The 5674-nt window shown below is 37.8% G+C and overlaps 1 pseudogene; it reads left to right on the forward strand.

Moving 5' to 3' along the window:
• Nucleotides 1-1640: 1640 nt before the first annotated feature.
• Nucleotides 1641-3926, forward strand: LOC139359174 (tigger transposable element-derived protein 1-like; annotated as a pseudogene).
• The last annotated feature ends 1748 nt before the right edge of the window (nucleotides 3927-5674 follow it).

The following is a 5674-nucleotide window of genomic DNA, read 5'->3' on the forward strand; positions in this document are numbered from 1 at the left end:
CCCCACCCAAACTTATTGGATTTCTATTGTTCCTACTCATCCCACCTTCAAAGCTTGGCCAAAAGGGCAGCAGAGAACTGTATTTCTTCTCAGAGATCACCACCCACAGCCAACTCCATTACTCTATTCTCTGTGAAAAATAAACCTGTTTCTCTGTCTGGTAAGGGGAAAAAAACTGGTCAGACATTATGCTTCCAAGTCTACCATTTATTTTTAATATCTTAGGACTCTGACTTTTAACATGCAAAGACAAACTTTTCAAACTAAACATCTTTCTCTTAAAAAGTTCATCTCTGGCCGGGCATGGTGGCTCACACCTTTAATCCCAGCACTTTGGGAGCCTGAGGTGGGCAGATCACCTGAGTTTGGGAGTTCAAAACCAGCCTGACCAACATGGTGAAACCCCGTCTCTACTAAAAATACAACAATTAGCCAGGTGTGACGGGGCACACCTGTAGTCCCAGCTACTCGGGAGGCTGGGGCAGAGAATCGCTTGAATCCAGGAGTCGGAGGTTACAGTGAGCTGAGATCAGGCCATTGCACTCCAGCCTGGGCAACAGAGTGAGACTCCATCTCAAAAAAATAAAACAATAAAAAATAATAAGTTCAGGTCTTACAAACCTAAAGCTTATTAAGTTTAAAATTTCATTCCCAAACATACATTTTCTCAGTTATATTTGTCCTCTTCTTGAGTCAAGAATGCATTAATTTAACAATAGGTGGGGAGAGAATGTGGGTTAATATCACTGCAATTTAACTCTGTTCATATAGGACTCCAACAACACTTTAATAACTGCAGAATATTCTATTATATGACTACTCTATGTATTTACCGAATTCCTTTTTGATGAACATTTCTGTTATTGCCAAGCTTTTACCAATATAGATAATGCAGAATAGAACATTCCTATATATACATTTTGGTCAACTATATAATCAGTTTTTTAAGGAGAAAACCCTAGGAACAGATTTTTTAGGTTAAAGTGTGTAGACATGTTTGATTTGTAATCTTACAGCCAAACTGCTTTTCTTTTTTTCTTTTTTTTACATTGGTAAATAATAATTGTACATATTTATGGGGTACATCTATTTCAATGCATGTATACAATGTATACTGATCAACTGAGGATAAATATCTTTCTGACCACAATGAAATAAAACTAGAAATCAACACAAGAGGAACTTTGGAAACTACAAACGCAGACACACCTCTTTTTATTGTGCTTCACTTTATTGCACTTCATAGGTACTGCAAGTTTTCTAGATTGAAGGTTTGTGGCAACTCTGTGTCAAACAAGTCTATCAACACCATCTTTCCAACAGCAGGTGCTCCCTTTGTGTCTCTGTGTCACATTTTGGGAATTCTCATGATCCTTCAGACTTTTCCATTTTATATTATTAATATTGTTTCATTATCTATTATGGTGATCTGTGATCAGTGATCTTTGATGTTACTACTGTCATTGTTTTGGGGCACCACAAGCCACACACACCCATATAAGACAGTGACCTTCATCAGTAAATGTTGCATGCATTCTAACTGCTCCGTTTATGGGCCATTTCCCATCTCCCTCTCTCCTTGGACCTCCCCAATCCCTGAGAACAGCAATATGAAAGTTAGGCCAATTAACAACCCTACAATGGCCTCTCAGTGTTCAAGTGAAATGAAAAGTCACATGTCTCACACTTTAAATCAAAAACTAGACATGGGCCAGCTTGAGCAACACAGTGAGATGCTATCTCTACAAAAAATGAAAAAGTTAGCTGGGCACGGTGATGCACACCTATAGTCCTGGCTACTTAGGAGGCTGGGGTGAAAAGATTGCTTGAGCTTAGTAGTTCTAGCTTGATGACAGAGGGACCCTCTGTCAATAATAATAATAATAATAATAGTAATAGTGAAATCCAGAAATGATTAAGTTTAGTGAGGAAGGCATGTCCAAAACTGAGACAGGCTGAAAGCTAGACTTCTTGCGCCAATCAGCTAAGTGATGAATGCAAAGGAAAAGTTCTTAAGGAAGTTAAAAGTGCTACAAGTGCTACTCCAAGTAAACACACAAATGATAAAAAAGCAAAACAGCCTTATTGCTGATATGGAGAAAGTTTGGGTGGTCTGGATAAAAGATCAAACCTACCACAACATTCTCTTAAACCAAAGCCTAATCCAGAGCAAGACCCTAACCCTCTTCAATTATATGAAGGCTGAGAGAGGTGAGGAAGCTGCAGAAGAAAAGTTGGAACCTAGCAGAGGTTGGTTCTTGAAATTTAAGGAAAGAAGTCATCTCCATAATATAAAAGTGCAAGGTGAAGCAAGCCGCAAATGCTGATGTAGAAGCTGCAGCGAGTTATCCAGAAGATCTAACCAAGATCATTGATGAGGGTGGCTACACTAAACAACAGATTTTCAATGTAGACAAAACAGCCTTATCTTGGAAGAAGACGCCATCTAGGACTTTCATAGCTTGAGAGGAGAAGTCAATGCCTGGCTTCAAAACTACAAAGGACAGATTAACTCTCTTGTTAGGGGCTAATGGAGCTGGTGACTTAAAGCTGAAGCCAATGCCCTTTTACCATTCTAAAAATCCTAGGGACCTTAAGAATTATGCTAAATCCTCTCTACCTGTGTTCCAGAAATGGAAAAACAAACCTTGGAAGGCAGCACATCTGTTTAAGAATGCTTTACTGAATATTTTAATCCCACTGCTGAGACCTGCTCAGAGAAAAGTGGTTTGTTTCAAAATATGACTGCTTGTTGACAATGTACCTAATCACCCAAGAGTGCTGATAGAAATGCACAAGGAGATTAATGGTTTTTTGTTTGTTTTTTTGTTTGTTTGTTTTTGAGATGGAGTCTCACTCTGTTGCCAGGCTGGAGTGCAGTAGTGCCATGTCAGCTCACTGCAACCTCTGCCTCCTGGGCTCAAGTGATTCCTGTGCCTCAGCCTCCCAAGTAGCTGGGATTACAGGCACGCACCACCACACCCAGCTAATTCTTTGTATTTTTAATAGAGACGGGCTTTCACCATGTAGGCCAGGATGGTCTCCATCTCCTGACCCCGTGATCTGCCTGCCTCGTCCTCCCAAAGTGCTAGGATTACAGGCATGAGTCACCGTGCCCAGCGTAATGTTTTTATGCATGCTAACACAACATCCATTCTGCATCTTATGGATCAAGGAGTTATTTTAACTTTCAAGTCTCATATAGGAAATACATTTCACAAACCTATAGCTGCTATAAATAGTGATTCTTCTGATGGATCTGGACAATGCACACTGAAAACCTTCTGGAAAGGATTCACCATTCTAGATTCCATTGAGAACATTTGTGATTCATGAGAGCAGGTCAAAATATCAACCAATATTAACATGTGTTTGGAAGAAGTTGATTTCAGCCTTCATGGATGACTTTGAGGGGTTCAAGTCTTCAGTGGAGGAGACAACTACAGATGTGATAGAAACAGCAGGAGAACTAGAATTAGAATAGGAGCCTGAAGATATGCCTGAATTGTTGCAATCTCATGATAAAACTTTAACAGATGAGGAGTTGCTTCTTATGGATGAGCCAAGAAAGTGGCTTCTTGAGATGGAATCCACTCCTGGTCAAGATGCTATGAACACTGTTGAAATGACAACAAATAATTTTAAATATTATATAAGCTTAGTTGAAAATGAAGTGGCAGGATTTGAGAGGATTGGCTCCAATTTTGAAAGTAGTTTGACTGGGGTAATATGCTATCAAACAGCATCAAATGCTACAGAGAAATCTTTCATGAAAGGAAGACTCAATCGATTCAGCAAGCTTCATTGTCTTATTTTAAGAAATGGACACAGCACCCCAACCTTTAGCAGCCACCACTCTAATCAGTCAGCAGTCATCAACATTGAGGCAAGACCCTCCACCAGAAAAAAGATTAGGACTTGGCTGATGACTTAGCTGGTTGTTAGCATTTTTTTTTCAGCAATAAAGTATTTTTAATTAAGGTACATACTTTTTTTTAGACATAATGCTATTGCGCCCTTCATAGACTATGGTATAGAGTAAACATACCTTTTATATGTACTGAGAAACCAAAAAATTGCAACTCACTCTATCTAAAAGAATAATTAATACTTTTTCTGCCACGTCTGTCCTTTGCAGGATTGTTTGAATTTTGGAAAGAATTCAGAACACTTAGTCTCTAGACTTCATTGCGATATTTGCTACAGTGGTCAGGAACTGAATCCATGCTTTTCTGAGACATGCCTGTACATGGAAATTAAATAGCATGGTTTTGAATGAACAATGGGTCATTGAAGAAATTGAGAAGAAAATGAAAAATTTTCTTGAGATGAATGAAAACAGAAAACATACTAAAACCTATGGTATACAACAAAAGCAGTACTAAGAGGGAAGTTTATATTAGAGGTATATATCAAATTACTTTTATTGTTGATGTAAAAGAGGAATCATTCCATTGCTTGTACAAATTTTTGCTTTCATATATACCCCAATGTGTGAAAGTCCTAGTTTATCTACACTCTGCCAATTATAGATATTATTCTTTTTTTCCGTGTTGTCTTAATAATCAAAATAATATCGAAGTGATATTTTACCTTTTACATCTGTAAAGTCAGATTAATAATCTTTTCCTATGTTTATTGACAATTTCTAGTTTTTTCTCTAGATTCTTCAACCATATTTACAGCCCTTTTAAAAAAGTTTGAATATCTTTTTAGATTCAGGGTCTCACTCTGTCACCCAGACTGGAGTGCAATGGTATGATCATAGCTCACTGCAGCCTCAACCACTTGGGCTCAAATGATCCTCCCACTTCAGCTTCCCAAGTAGCTAGGACTACAGGTGTGTGCCACACACCCAGCTTTCAGACCATTTTTCTATGTTTTTCTGCTTTATATTAGCTTTACGTGTCACTATAAAAATTTCCAGCATTCTTTTTGCTTGCCTTTTAAAAAATTTTTACTTTTTATTTTACTTTCATGGTTTCTTTGCCCTAGGAGGTTTTCAAGTATGTCAATCATTCCTTTGAATTTTCTGATTTAGATATTACTCCAGCTTTTAATTTTGGTGCTGTGGATGATTTGCAGAGTGTGATACCTGAATACTGGGGTTAAGTAGGAAAGTTTTAAAAAAACTTTTCAATGACACACGTCAACAGAGTTTATTTCATAATAAATAAATACACTTTGATTTAACTAAAGATTCAGGGTCTTTAAAAACAGTCAGGCATAATTGAATGGCTTTCTGAAATTTTACAGTAATGTTCATAGCAGCACGTCCCCACAAAACACACTCATTTAATATTTCTGGTTCAACTAATGATTTTTATTTCACATTTGGCATCTTTTTCTTCTACAAACTAATAGACTCTCCAGAACCTATTCACCTGAGATTTCTTTTTCAACCATGCCTGTCCTTTGCAGGATTGTTTGAATTTTCAAGAGAATTTGAAACACTTAGTCTCTAGACAGTTTCTTTCAATGTAGCCCTTTGCTCTTCAGACTTATGTGACAGGAGTCAAATCACTGTCGAACACACCAGAATTATCTCTGTGTCTGCTGAAAGGTTAGCGTACTTTGTTCAGTAGGTGCATGTCTTCAGTCTCTGAGGGTAATGCAACCTTGAAAGTAACCAGGGGGAAACACTGGGACAGTATTTATACTAAACTACCAGATT

This window comes from Macaca nemestrina, chromosome 16 (assembly GCF_043159975.1).
Source record: "Macaca nemestrina isolate mMacNem1 chromosome 16, mMacNem.hap1, whole genome shotgun sequence".
Taxonomy (NCBI): Eukaryota; Metazoa; Chordata; class Mammalia; order Primates; family Cercopithecidae; genus Macaca; species Macaca nemestrina.